Source organism: Haliotis cracherodii, unplaced genomic scaffold, assembly GCF_022045235.1.
Source record: "Haliotis cracherodii isolate W230 unplaced genomic scaffold, xgHalCrac1.p SCAF_8, whole genome shotgun sequence".
In the NCBI taxonomy this organism is placed as follows: Eukaryota; Metazoa; Mollusca; class Gastropoda; order Lepetellida; family Haliotidae; genus Haliotis; species Haliotis cracherodii.
In genome coordinates this window covers 33,804,836-33,820,272 of record NW_027266341.1, presented here as the reverse complement: position 1 = coordinate 33,820,272, position 15,437 = coordinate 33,804,836, and the positions used below count along the sequence as shown (strand labels likewise).

The 15,437-nt window shown below is 41.3% G+C and overlaps 1 protein-coding gene across 1 annotated transcript in view; it reads right to left on the bottom strand.

Annotated features, from left to right (window-relative positions):
- LOC139450776 (neuronal membrane glycoprotein M6-a-like) overlaps window positions 1-15,437 on the bottom strand; it is a 109,946-nt gene that overhangs the window by 80,529 nt on the left and 13,980 nt on the right. The window lies entirely within an intron of this gene.

Sequence of the window (15,437 nt, the reverse complement as noted above, 5' to 3'; positions counted from 1 at the left end):
GAGGGTGTAAGAAAGCCATTCGTTGATTGCTTCAGCATGTGTGTCCTTGCTAAACCGAGGATGGAGGTCGGGGGAGAAAAAAGAAACGACCAATATCAAATTTAATTTTACGACCATGTAGATGAGTCATTAATGCGAATAAGTCGGTGAATGACTTGTTTACTTAGAAATCCAACACTCGACAAACAATTGGAGCTGTGGTTGTCATGTGGGATGTTTTTCAATGCGCGTTAAGGGGTAGTATCAGGGTGCCTGGAGACGTCATTAAAATACTTCCTCCGGACAATGGTCAGCGTTGTTTATATACACGTGCTGACCATGAACGAGGAAGGAAATGGTCTAGCGTTCCAATTGGGTTTTTTTTTCAGTTCAGGTCGCCAGGCGATTCACAACTGTCCACTTTCGGGGAACTTTCACCCAGACAGCAATGACATCAGTCAAACGGCGATTAAATCAGAAAATCATCTCTACATTTTACAGCAATTATACGTTGCGGGAAGTACATCGAATGCATTAATGCATTTGTGCATGCACGAGGTATCCTTTGTATAATCGCTATAACACTGAAAGATTACCGTTGCCCTCCAACAGGAATGTTGCTTTGTTCTGTTGTTCGTTGTCAAACGCCGCACTCGGCAATATTCTAGTTACATGACGGCGGCCTGCACCTGGACTAGACATTCAGTGATCGATATTGTGAGCAACGATCTACGCCGTCGGGGTACGATGTCACGCAATGAACCAAGTCACCAAGCCTGACCTCCCGATCCTCACCGGTCTCCTCATACGACTTGCATAGATTGCCGGGGACCAATTCTAACCCGGCATTCCTTTGTGTCCAAACACAGGAGTGAGTTGGTTAAACACTGCTTTCGTCTCTCTCTCTCTGTGTCTCACTCTCTCTCATGATCAACTCGGCATCCATATTTTCATTCATTCATTCATCACCAGAACCTTTGTTACCGATTACTCTCTCTCTCTCTCTCTCTCTCATGATCAACTGGCCATCAATATTTTCATTCATTCATTCATCACCAGAACCTTTGTTACCGATTACTCTCTCTCTCTCTCTCTCTCTCTCTCTCATGATCAACTCGGCATCAATATTTTCATTCATTCATTCATTCATCAGCAGAACCTTTGTTACCGATTACTCTCTCTCTCTCTCTCTCTCTCTCTCTCTCTCTAACTTAAACCAGAGCAACCAGCCACCGATTATTCTGAGCGATAACTGGCCGTCCGCATAACCGTTTATCTTTGTTGGAAAGGATCGCTATATCTCTTTTCTATTCTCTTCCATTCAATACACTTGATGTAGCAATATGTTCCCATCGATTTAACCTCTATACGGGTCAACCCACTCCAACAGGCTAGACCCATGCTTCGTCGAACACCCTCTCTGCTAACACAGTTTAATGGATGAAACTAACTTAGATGCAGTCATTAGAACATTATAAGAAGTCAATAATAAGTTTCACTTTCTACATTACGAGGACTTATTAGAGCGAGGAGATGCTAGGTCATCGGCCAAAGAGAAATAGTTCACAATGTGGTTAGAGAGTGTGGTGTAAGATAGCTTCTGTGTGGCGAATCTTTACTGACTGCAGACACGGTTTGGTATGACGAAACAAGCATTTATACATGATACACCCTTGTCTACGGAAGTCTTGCTCTAGACTGGAAGTAGTCCCGGTCTTGCCCAAAATATTTGTTTAATTCGAGGCACATCTTTATTCCGAACATGTGTGTTCCGAATGCATTAATTACCCTTTAGAAACAATGTCTGTTTCATTAATGGCTCCTGTTGGTTGAGAAGCATACTTGTTCCTGTTTGTGTGAGTGAGTTGGGTTAAACGCCGCTTTTAACAGTATTCCTGTTACATCGCGGCGTGTCAGCTTAGAGTGGGAGGAAAGCCCCAAGTGATGCAAGTCTCAGACGTTTACCACTTCGGTGAAACCCACGAGCACGGGTATTGTGCTGACAAACCTAGAAACATAATCTGGGCAAACCGAGATTCGAACCCACAATCATAGGTTTCTGGTGTGCCCAAGGGACGCAACTCTGCACAACGAATCGCGGCGCCTTAGACGACTGGGCCACCCGTGCCCCCTGTTCCTGTTTGTTTCGTTGAGTAGAGTGCTTGTTCCTGTTGGTTTCAGTGAGTAGAGTTCCTGTTCATGTTGGTTTCGTTGAGTAGGGTTCTTGTTCCTGTTGGTTTCAGTGAGTAGAGTTCCTGTTCATGTTGGTTTCGTTGAGTAGGGTTCTTGTTCCTGTTGGTTTCAGTGAGTAGAGTTCCTGTTGGTTTCGTTGAGTAGGGTTCTTGTTCCTGTTGGTTTCGTTGAGTAGAGTTCTTGTTCCTGTTTGTTTCGTTGAGTAGAGTTCTTGTTCCTGTTGGTTTCGTTGAGTAGGGTTCTTGTTCCTGTTGGTTTCGTTGAGTAGGGTTCTTGTTCTTGTTTGGTTCGTTGAGTAGAGTAATCGTTCTTCTTCCTGTTTGGTTCGTTGAGTAGAGTTCTTGTTCCTGTTGGTTTCGTTGAGTAGGGTTCTTGTTCCTGTTGGTTTCGTTGAGTAGGGTTCTTGTTCCTGTTGGTTTCGTTGAGTAGAGTCATTGTTCCTGTTTGTTTCGTTGAGTAGGGTTCTTGTTCCTGTTGGTTTCGTTGAGTAGGGTTCTTGTTCTTGTTTGGTTCGTTGAGTAGAGTAATCGTTCTTCTTCCTGTTTGGTTCGTTGAGTAGAGTACTCGTTCTTCTTCCTGTTCCGTTCGTTGAGTAGAGTACTCGTTCTTGTTCTTGTTTGTTCGTTGAGTACTCGTTCTGGTTCCTGTTTTGTTCGTTGGGTAGTGTACTGGTTTTTGTTCCTGTTTTGTTCGTTGGGTAGTGTACTGGTTTTTGTTCCTGTTTTGTTCGTTGGGTAGTGTACTGGTTTTTGTTCCTGTTTTGTTCGTTGGGTAGTGTACTGGTTTTTGTTCCTGTTTGGTTCGTTGGGTAGTGTACTGGTTTTTGTTCCTGTTTTGTTCGTTGGGTAGTGTACTGGTTTTTGTTCCTGTTTGGTTCGTTGGGTAGTGTACTGGTTTTTGTTCCTGTTTTGTTCGTTGGGTAGTGTACTGGTTTTTGTTCCTGTTTGGTTCGTTGGGTAGTGTACTTAATATCAATATAGAGACTGTCCAAGTCTATTGCGAGACATCTGAGAGTAGATTAAGTTTCCAGGGAACGATTGACGTAAAATTCGGTCATTCGAGCGTTAAGGGACCAGAAAAAGCTATCACTGGTGCTTGAGCTGCAGACATTAGGAACATCCTCAGACTTAGGAGACAAACAAGCTTACTGTTTACGAGAACCATGTATTGATCTGAGTACCAAGACCTTTTATGAATACAGAGAGGACACAGAGGGAACGGGGATTTACAACAGTTTTACCAAAATGGGGCTCTCGCTACCTCAAATACTCTTATTTCAGTATATTTATATGTGTATATGGGCCAGAACTCACTTTCCAAAAGACGCGTTCTTGTCGATGTTACAGTTTGCACTACCTTTGGGACTAGAAGTAACACACACACGCACGCACGCACGCACGCACACACACACACACACACACACACACTCTCACACACACACACACACATCCCCTATCGATCCGCCTATGCAGATCGTATAATGCCCTGTTCACATGCACCATGCAAATATACATACGTATGTAAAATATGCACACGTATCAATTTGCACATGTGAGTGACAGTTGTGCAGGCGAGCAGAGCTTAAGTCGCAAATGTTGGTCGGCTGCATAGTGCTGACAAATCAAGGTTTTATAATAAATGGGAAGAATCTGGAATTTGAAGCCACGATCAGCACATCCTGGTACGGCTAAGGGACACAACGTGTGATATCAAAGTATATTATACAGCATAGTATTTACACGTTTACACGTTTTTCATCATAACGGATGATGTCGCTGAAGGGAATCTGGGTGGGATACCAAAATCGAGACTCAAATTGTGTGATTCGTAAATAATTCCTTTCAACTGTTTGATACTGCAGTATGTACACCCAAGATGGCCAACAGAGAGCGGCAATTCTCGACCAGCACGAGACATTTAAATGGGCTATTGACTAGAGTAACACAGAGAGCCACTCAAGGCTCAACGACACCGTTCTTTGAATCAAATATTCAGGAGTGAAACATAAGGTGTATAGAGATCGACTGACAACAGTGGGCTATAAATAGGTTTGTCTGACCTTGCGATGAAGTCAGTTGTTGTGCATGCAAAAGAATTTTTGTCAAATATGACATGAATTATTGAGGTTAAACGCCATATTTTTGCAAATATCACATGTCGGCTTAATATAGAGGAAAATCCATAGTTGGTGCAGGGTTATATCTTTACGATTTCTTTGTTGATTGTTTAACGCCACTCTCAGCAATATTCCAGATATATGACTGTGGTCCGTAAATAATCGAGTCGGGACGAGACAATCCAGAGACTGACATCATGAGCATCGATCCACTCAGTTGGGATACGATTACATGCATCAACCGATCCCGTTAGTGGCCTCTTACGACAAGCATAGTCAAACGCAATCGTCTGTTTACGACTGCAAACTTCGCAAGTATCCGAAATGGACAGAACATGAAAAAGTGTCACTTCCACCGAACCCGCCATAAAGTTTTAATTTAATACCAAATATCTTCCTCACAGACGTTTAGTTCCTGAAGAAAAAACAAATCTGTTTGTGAAAGTATTTCATATCGACCGAGACTGAGAATCAAATACGACTGGTTCAGGACAGCATCCCCAGAACCACGTGTCATTCAAGAGTCATTTCACAAAACTTTTCGGAGTTGAAATCGGAGATTGCTAATTGTATCTCCCAAATTACCGAATCTATCTACTGACACCGAAGCACACAAACAACACAGTCTTGTTTGAGTGTGATTCGCCATCAAACATTCCATTTCCGTCGGTCTGGTTAGTTCACATTGCATCAAATATTGATGTCAATTTAAGAACGGCGTCAGCGCAAACAACAGAACAGGAACTATCTCTCGGCCTCACGGGAACCAAATATTCACTGAATCCATAGATAATTAAAGTAAAATTCATCAGGTTAGTACGTTTTTTATCTGTTTGTATACATATCAGATTGGAGTAGTAATTGTCTGCCAGCATTCATTTAACTTGTATTTTCGTTTTAAGAACGCTGTGCTTATGTAAGCAAAATTTGAAAAATGTATGCAGTGGTCGCCCATTGTAAAGTGCCTCATAGCTGTATGATCTGGGTATGTGAGTGTGTGAGTGAGTTCAAATTTAAAGTGGCATCGGCAGTATTTCACCAATATCTTGACTAGAATAAGTTATCAATTTTTATACAAAATCATCATCGTCATCGTCGTTATTATTGTTGTTGTTGTTGTTGACATTAAAATGGTATGACTATCAAAGGATAACTTCTTTGAGAGGCATTAAGAAGTTGGGGTACTAAGTAAAGATAAGAATTTATGGATGAACAACTTCTTTATTACAATTAAGATCGACGTTTCAGTGTATAGGTTCTAACACCGTTATCAAGCAAGTGATAACGGTGTTAGAACCTACACCAAACGTCGCTCTTAATTGTAATAAAGAAATTGTTCATCCATAAATTCTTATCCTTACTTATCAAAGGATAGACTAACATCTAGTCTCTGAAATGAATACATTTTACAGAAAAAACAGTTGTTAAATTATAGTCATAAACTATAACAAAAAGGAGCCCAGAGACTTTCTTCATTTTCAGATACTGCAGTAATCTAGACTTGTCAAACCTTATAGACTTGTATGGGCTGTATTGGATATATTTGTTTCAGGGTCTGTATGACAGACTAATTAAATGACAGTACAATATAAAAAAAGAACGGGCTATAGATCTCCAGCAACCAGCAACCATACTAGGGACCATTGAGACTAACGCTACTTCTGCTACCTGACGGTACGCCTGCAGGTGTTACACCATGTCTAGCTGCAGTGGATTGTTGGTAAACTCAGCCGAGCCGAATATTAAGAAACAAGACATTCTACGAATACAATCGTGACAGAAATAAAAGTACTTCGAACTTCGTAGTCATATGTACTCTTTCAGGGCCTAGCCAAGACAAACACACACTAACATATACATACATACATACATGCATGCACGCACGCACGCACGCACGCACGCACGCACATACATACATACATACATACATACATACATACATACATACATACATACATACATACATACATGCATATATATATATAAACAAGCAGATAATTTTGAATTGAAAAGGAGCCCCTGGCTGTGGAAAATCTAGACATGCTTAATTTAGGGCTAAAGCGCTACGACAAGAGGCTGGGCGGAAGAAGGGAAATAATATGTATCATGAACCGTGTTTGTTTGTTTGTTGTCTATCGCCGCGATCAGCAATATTCCAGATATATGACCCCGGTCTGTAAAATAATCGAATCTGGACCAGACAATCCAGTGATGGATATCACGAGCATCGATCTATACAACTGGGATATGATGACGTGCCTTAACCATATCAGCGAGCCTGACCACCCGATCCCGTTAGTGGTCTCTCACGACAAGAATAATCGCCTATTACGACAAGCATAGTCGCCTCCTACGGCAAGCATGGGTTGCTGAAGACCTATTCTACCCCGGATCTTCACGGGTCCCGGGGACCGTGAGGCAGATTAGGTCGAGTCATTTAGTGAATGAGTCAGATTAAGCAAACACCTGACTGATAGGATGAGTTTCTGCCTTATACCGGGTATTTGACACAGTTCCCAACCATATTATTGGATTTGAAAAATAGGCAAACGTGTGGGTGGTGGTATGAGCACCGACTAATTGGACCAATTCTATCCAAATTCCTTAATGAGAGAGGGAGAGAGAGAGGGGGAAATGTGAGTGTGATGAGAGAGAGAGAGAGAGAGAGAGGGGCGGGGGGGGGGGGGGGGCACATATGCACGTGTGAGTATGGTTTTCAGCCGCTTTGAGCGATAATATAGCAATATCACGGCGGGGATACCTGATGAGGAATTCACACTTTGTGCCAATATGGAGAATCGAACCAGGGCCTTAGGCGTTACGAGCGAATACTTTAAGTAACTGGTGTCTTCACATCACATCATCAAATGCACTTGGAAATGGGTAAGATTTACCACAAAGTTCTCTAATGATATGTGTATATTAAATAAGACCGCCACCGTGGTCTAGTGGATAGAGTGTCTGCCTTGAGAGCGGAAAGACAGCGGTTCGATCACCAACCGCGTCAAACCAAAATATCTTCACGAGATGGAATGTGCTACCTTGCCAGGCGCTCGGCGTTAAGAGGATACAATAGGATCCCCCCCCCCCCCCCCCCCCCCCCCCCCCCCCAAATCAAATAAAATAAAAAAAACCCAACAAAACAAGGACTGGTCGGCTCGGAGTTAGTATACTGTGTCTGAGTGGGGAGGTTCATGTTAGACTGAGGCATCTTAGTGGGTTTGCAGGGGCGGTCGGGTAGCCTAGTGGTTAAAGCGTTCGCTCGTCACATGGGTACAATGTGTGAAGCCCATTTCTGGTGTCCCCCGCCTTGATATTGCTGGAATATTGCTAAAAGCGGCGTAAAGCCATACTCACTCACTAGTGGGTTTGCACTATAAAACCGGCATTAGTAAGAGAGTAGGTATGACGCTGGGTCCGGGTCACGGGCCAGCGAGTGTACAGTGTGTGAGTCAGCGTTACCGAGACGTGTGTACCTACACGGGATATATGACTGAGTCACCGACACTGATGACAGCTTCTCCGACAACTGACAGTCATCACCGTCACTACACATGCACAACATGGCGGTCACCACATCGTCGTACCCAGCCACAGCAGCAGCTTAAAGCGGCATCTACACAAACCGGGGTATTCGGATGTAGATTTAAAGGTCTCTTCGGCACCAAGGGTCTAAGCCAAATTCAATATTATAGAAAAAGCATTGTTCGCTGTAAAAGGAGTTACGCATATACAAAGCACTTGTTTTTTTTATTAAACATAAATAAAGAATTATACATAGGATGTTTGATTGCAAAGGATTCCTGCAGATGCATCGCGCTCTTACAAAGGATACGTATTGATTGAAAAGGATAATTGCATATGAACACGTTCTTAAAAAGGATTATTGCATATGCATCGCGTTCGAAAAAGGATATATTTTGATAGAAAAGGAGTTTTGCATATATAATGCATCACGCTCTAACAAAGGATACGTATTGATTGAAAGGATTATTGCATATAGAAGCGTTCTTAAAAAAGGATTATCGCATATGCATCGCGTTTTTGATAGAAAAGGAGCTTTGCATATATTATGCATCGCGCCCTGACAAAGGATACGTATTGATTGAAAAGGATTATTGCATATGGAAGCGTTCTTTAAAAGGATTATTGCATATACATCGCGTTCTAAAAAGGATATGTTTTGATTGAAAAGGAGTTTTGCATATATTATGCATCGCACTCTTACAAAGGATACGTATTGATTGAAAGGATTATTGCATATGGAAGCGTTCTTAAAAAGGATTATTGCATATGCATCGCGTTACAAAAAGGATATGTTTTGACTGAAAAGGATTCTTGCATATGGATCGCGTTCTTACAAAGGATATGTAGTGATTGAAAACGATTATTGCATACGAATCGCGCTCTTACAAAGGATATGTATTGATTGAAAAGGAGTTTTGCATATGCATCGCGTTACAAAAAGGATATGTTTTGACTGAAAAGGAGTTTTGCATATGCATCGTGCTCTTACAAAGGATATGTATTGATTGAAAGGATTCTTGCTTATTGATTCCAAAGGATACAATTGATACTCCCGGTTAATAAAGGATTGATGTATATGGTTCGCTCTCCCACACATGGTTTTAAAACGATTGTTGCTTTCAACTGATACTAAAACGCATTATTGATCCTTTTTCATTTTCTACCAGTGGAGCGGGGTTAAGGTATTCAAATGTTCACAATGTAACGCTGATGACAATTTCCAAGTGAAATTGACAATGCATCTCACTTACGTCGAAAAATCATTACCAAGTCTTTGTTCAATCAAGCCAGTTTATTTCCCTTTAAGAATTGAAAATGAATTAGCAGATCGTAGTATAATTAGAAATCGCCCCTCACCCCGGCAAACGATAGCCCTTAAAATGAAATCTATAGATAACCAAATGAGGTCATAAATCATTCAAGTCTCCCATACCCATTATATCGTGTGAGAAATGCTGACCCCACAACCAATGGGATAGGCTAACACATATGCACAGGAGATATATTGATTGTAATTCTCCCTGGGAATAAATGCATTACCGCCAAAAGAAGATCATTTGATTTAGACACGGAATTCAAAAATCAATGCCAAGCTTTGGTATGATTCTTCATAGGCAACATAAATCAAAATTCCCTTGTATTCCAGAGAGATCTCGTCACATATTGCCTTGCATAATCTGCTCAATGCTGATCGTACGTTAATGCGTGTTTGAATAAATCGTGACGATTTGTAGAAAGTGTATGTCGCGATGTTAGGCATCCTTATATTCTGAGGTCATCATGATGAAAACTGATATGCATTAAGACATCAAAACAAATCTCTTGGGATGGTGGAAAATATTAGCAACTACTTCGGTTGATAACAATGCACTGGAAATAAAATAAATATTTAGAGTAAAATATTACCTTTGCACATTTGCGTTTTATCCTTGAATTCAAATGTGACATTAATGGAAGGTGCATTTACATTTTATTTCATTTCATTTCATCTCGGGTGATTTCTGAATAGGGACAGTTTAATATCGGTATTAAATGACACATTGCTACAAATCATACACAAGTGTGACTGTCTAAAACTGACGAAATACACGTGAATTATTGTAATTGTAAAACGAATCACTGAAAAAATATGTTCGGCATTGTTCGGCATTTTCCGTATAAATAGTACCGCCGACCCATGTTGACTCCGAGTAAGAATACAGGTTCCCAGCAACGTATGCTGGTCGTAGGACTCCATGGATCGGATGGTCAGGCTCCGGGACTTGGTCTATTGCATGTCATCGTATCGCATCTATGTTCTTGATATCAATTACCGGATCGTAAGGTTCAGATTTAATTATTTACAGATCGTCGTCGTTTTGCTGAAAGCAGCGTTTAACAACAAACAAACATAGTACCGCCTAACGTTAAGCCCCCGTTACACAATCCAAAACTTTTATCAAAACCTTTGTCAAAGTTCATTTTGACCAAGTTTTTGATAGTGTAACATGCCGTCAAAAACTTTGACAAAGGTTTTGACGGGACTTTGATGGAATAGAAACCGATCCTATTTCTCGTCAAACTTTGATCAAAGTTTGATGACGTTGATTTAATTTAGCCAATCAGACTGCAAGGAACATTTACCCCTTTTCAACCGGAAGTGCAAAGAGTCAGGTCAAAATGAGTCAACTATTTTGGACTGACGAGATGTTGGAAGAATTAATTGATTTGTTTCAACAACAAGCAGCCATTCTCGGGACCAAATATGCCTTTGCCTACCCCGACGCCCCTTCTCAACATGGCAATACACAAAATACATATGACTACAGCAAACAATTCTTTGTCAGTAGCATCCACCTTGGCAAGATAATTCCAACCAAAACTTTGACGGCCTGTCAAAAACTTTGATGAGTGTAAACAGTCCAACTTGTTTTTTCATAGTGTAACGGGGGCTTTAGTATGGACCATTGGTGAAGAACCGGTATCTACAGAAGTCTAGCGGCCAACAGGTAAATGTACACGGTTACTCGCCGACATTATGTTCAGCCATTGAAACACTTTCAGTGTTCAGAGCCCTGCGTGAACTGGTACTGTTGGCCCGTTGCGGGCACGTTTCAGTGGACAAGAGTCCAGTCGAGGGTATCTTAAATATATACAGCCTCTGATCGCTACACGTTGATGCATTCGGTATCAAAGGGCAGATCCCCAAATTTGACTACATGTCCATGGTCTCGGCTGTTCTCTATAATAACGCATCATTCGCCGTGTCCCGGGATGACACGAGTTGTACTCGAATGTACAAGCCAAATCTCGTCACGAAACATCCCGAGTGGTCACGAACGATCTCAACGGCTCGGGCATGTTTGGCAAAGCGTCAGATATTTATAACAGCAGTGGGGAACAAGTGCGAGATTTGCATTCCCTCACATTGCGAGCCAGCCAAATGATGAAGACAATAATCCCATCCTCGCATACCTTAAGCCCAGCATTGCTATTGCTTGCTGACGATTTACCGTTTATCTCAAATACATGATCGCTGTACCACGCAACACCGGTGTTAAAGGTGTTGGTTTTGTACACGTTAAACATCTTGCATATCTGCTTCATTATAAACATGTGATATTCTTGGATAAGTTGATTAAATATTAGTTTTTTGGCTCTCTGTGAGCCATAAAGATACTTCCAGGTGAGTAAAGTGGAATTTCATTGCAATGTTTAACATCGCATGCAACACACAAAAGGTAGGGATCAGCATTGCCATGACAAATTAACTATAGTAATATGAAGAATCGGATGATCCTTAACCCTTTTGAGTAGTATATGTACAATTGTAGCACTAATTCCATGTAATTTACTGCTCAACATTTCGTTTGTATAGGCATGGAGTCGTAGTTTACGAATTTCAGGGATTAGCATTTTCACTGGATTGTGGGACATCTGGAGATAAGCAGAGTAAGCAGGATTTAACGCCACTTTTTACAGTATGTCAGTGATATGTCGGCGAACTGTGTCTGCCTGAAGTGACAAAGGTCATAGGTCAATGATATGGCTCTATCAGAACGAGAATCAAAATCTGAGCGAATGTGGGATTCGTAACCACTATCGCCGGATCCTGACACAGCCAAAGGAAGCAACTCAGCACAGCGAGAAAGTATAATATTGTTTAGTTCGATTATTAACACTATGCCTGTGTATCATCCTCATATGTTTACTAAGATATAAACCCATGAAGATCCTGGCTAGAATAGGTCTTAAGCAACCCATGCTTGTCGTAAGAGGCGACTAACCGTATCGGATGGTCAGGCTCACTGACTTGGTTCATGCATGTCACCGTATCCCAATTACGTGTATCGATGCTCATATCAATCACTGGGTTGTCTGGTCCAGACTCGTTTATTTACAAACCTCCGTCATATAGCTGGTATATCACCGATGTCACATCTAATCGAAACAATTGTATAAACAATTACCATACAGAGTGAATTCACTCCATATACTTGTACGTGAAATATTCATTTTGTCTCAGACCAGGGCCTCGTTCCTCAAAGCGATCTTAGCGCTACAATGATCTTAAGCCTATGTTAAAGTATGGGACTTATGATCACCTTAGCGCTAAAATTGCCCTGAGGAACGGGGCCCAGCTCAATTGCTGAGTGTCTACATCTCACTTCAATAGATAATAATCAAAGACTCCGTATGCCTATTGCAGCGTTGTTACGCAAACCGAGCACTTATTCCCTGGCTATGCACGCTTCAACCGCTATTTGAAGGGCATACTAAGAGAGACAAACACGTCTATAGTATGGCGCGCATGGAATAGATTATCCTTATTTATCGATTTGGGCGAAGCTAGTTAATAATAGATTGCGTCTAGCCTAATGAAGCAAAATAACTCATATTGGGGCGGAAGCTATTAATAAACAGAACATCTTTAACGCTCATCATATTTATCGAGTGTTGGCGACATGGATGGCGTTCGTCGAGATAGCGCTTCGGGGTTTGTTCACAGAAAAACGCATGAAAGCGTTAATTGAAAACAGTAGCACATCCTTGAATATCCGGGCTATCAATTCCACATTCAAGTGGTTGCAGTTTCAATTCTCTTGTGAAAGCGTGCTGCTCAATACAGTTGCGAACTGGTGACAGGTTTTGCTCTTGGTATGCGCAATAAGTACCGGACTACTTAAGTCGGCGCTGTTTGTAGACAGTAACCAAGTCGATTAGACGAGGTTCCGGAACCGGAAGTCGGAACAGAATATTTTCATACATCCGGTAACCGGGTCATTCCCACTTGAGACTTGTCCGGTTATCAATACACGCGGTTTTTTTCTGGCGAGGCTTCCATGATATATAGCTTCAATACTGCAGACCACCGAACTGGTTTTTAGTCATAAATATTTGTGAATGTCAGAGCCATCGTAAAAATAATTGTTGTATATCCATGTGACATCTACTTTATCAATATGCACAGGACATGGATGTTTCCCCTACAAGTAAACTTAGTGACTATGCCTTACACTGAGTCAAAAAGCTCAATACAAGTGGGCGTAATACAATTGTGAATAATAATGTTCATAATTATTTAGGCGACTACATTTATAAATATATTTGCGGTGTTTTCACTGATTAAATGATTACTTGCCACTCATGATAATTTTAACTTTGCCAGGTCACTCGATGAGAAGAAGATATTGATACTCTCTGTTTGTTTAATACTGAAGTTTTTCTGTGGACATGTTCCCAAGCCAACAAAGGGTCTATGCTCCGCGATGTGTTGAATTCCGGTGTAAACGCAGACAGTATGTCTGTACGATAAGGGGAATAATAAACGGCTTGATTATACATCATACAATAAGAGCTTGCGGATAAAACAAACTGGTGTTTGAACAACTTGAATCAAACTTACCAGGGCTGACACTTTGCCCGAGCCTTCGATCCCTAATCGACAATACATCTTCGCTTTTTGTAAGCTGGAAACCATGGTTTACGACCTTGCAGAGTGCATATTATATACCGATGGTTGCTCATTTGTTATTGCGGTAACTTCAATGGCTTTAATGCTTGATTACCTGTGTGTTCGTACAAGTGCGACACGTGAAGATCCGGGTTAGAGTAAGTCTTCAGCAACCCATGCTTGCCGTTAAAGGCGACTATGCTTGTTGTAAAAGGAGACAAACGGCATCAGGTGGTTAGACTAGCTGACTTGGTTGATGCATGTCATCGTATTCCAATTGCGTGGATCGATGCTCATGATGTCAACCAATGGACTGTCTGGTCCAGACTCGATTATTTACGGACCGCCGTCATATAACTGAAATATTACTGAGTGCGGCGTTCAACAACAAAGAAGTAAACAAAATATCTAAAATAATGCATACAAGTACAGTGAATAGGTGAGGTACCCTTTATATAATAAAGGACAAAATAAGGAAACACGTGTAAATAATGCTAACCTTTGTTTACTGTTATGCTCCGTAAAAAGCGTCGTCACTTAGCCAATTGCTAGGATCTGATGTGTTCCCTGTGCTTGGAAAAGTCTCTGGTGCCCTTCCCTGAACAGACGCAACATCATGGCTTCAATTTTAGCCGTTTCTTTCTTTTCATTTTTAATATATCTGAATCAGAGGTGTGGTCGGTTCGTTATTTAAGGACATTTATATTTCTAACTGAGTGTTTGCGTGTTGTTTAACGCCACCAATATTCCAGCTGTATGACGGCGGTCTGTAAATAATCGAGTCTGGACCAGACAATTCAGTGATCAACATCATGCGCATCGATCTACGCATTTGAGATAAGATGGCATGCATCAACCATGTCAGCAAGCCTGACGACCCGATCCCCTCTCACGACAAGCATGGGTTGCTGAAGATCAGTTCTATTTGTAGTTAATGTGTTTTCATAATGTATATTTATCATTGACAAAAAAATATCTTTTTTGTAACACTCCTAAGCACAAGAACCTTGAACATTATTCACGGTTTTTGCAGTGACTGTATATAATAATACCACTGACATTAAGCAAATAACATATGAGTCATATTCACATCAAGTCATGTCCGTAATCATCGCTATAACCATAACAAAAACCACGGAAATAAGGACACTTCTATGCCTGGGACGAGTCCAAATTTACTACCCGGGAACCCGACCCCCTATTACCCGACCCTACCCGGGTACCCACCGAAGGTCTCAAGAGTAGCTACAAAATGTTCAATTGGGAGCCCTTTGCCGGAGCCCTGGCAAATAGTGTTTAGATATAGTATAAAACGATCTGATTGTGCATACACTGAAGTTGACTGAAGCTTTGTCTTTACTCAAACATATAAAAGTCAGAAGGAATGCGTGCACAGTCAGAAAGAAATGCGAACATTAGCGAGTTGTGCTTGAGAAACAATGGAATTTTATTGGTATTGTAATTTAACCGTGGATCCCATGGTACCCTGGTCCTACCCGAGCTACCCGTCCCAGCCCTACACACTTGTCAAACTACCGTTTTGAATCCCAGGTGATTATTACAGAAAAACAGGAAGTTACTTCTCCATAAAGTTTAGGCTGCTTGAAAAGTTTATTCCCCAGTTGAAACGACCCCATCGAATATAGTTCGATTGTATATCAGTGTCTTCAAGAGCAATACAGCCATGTC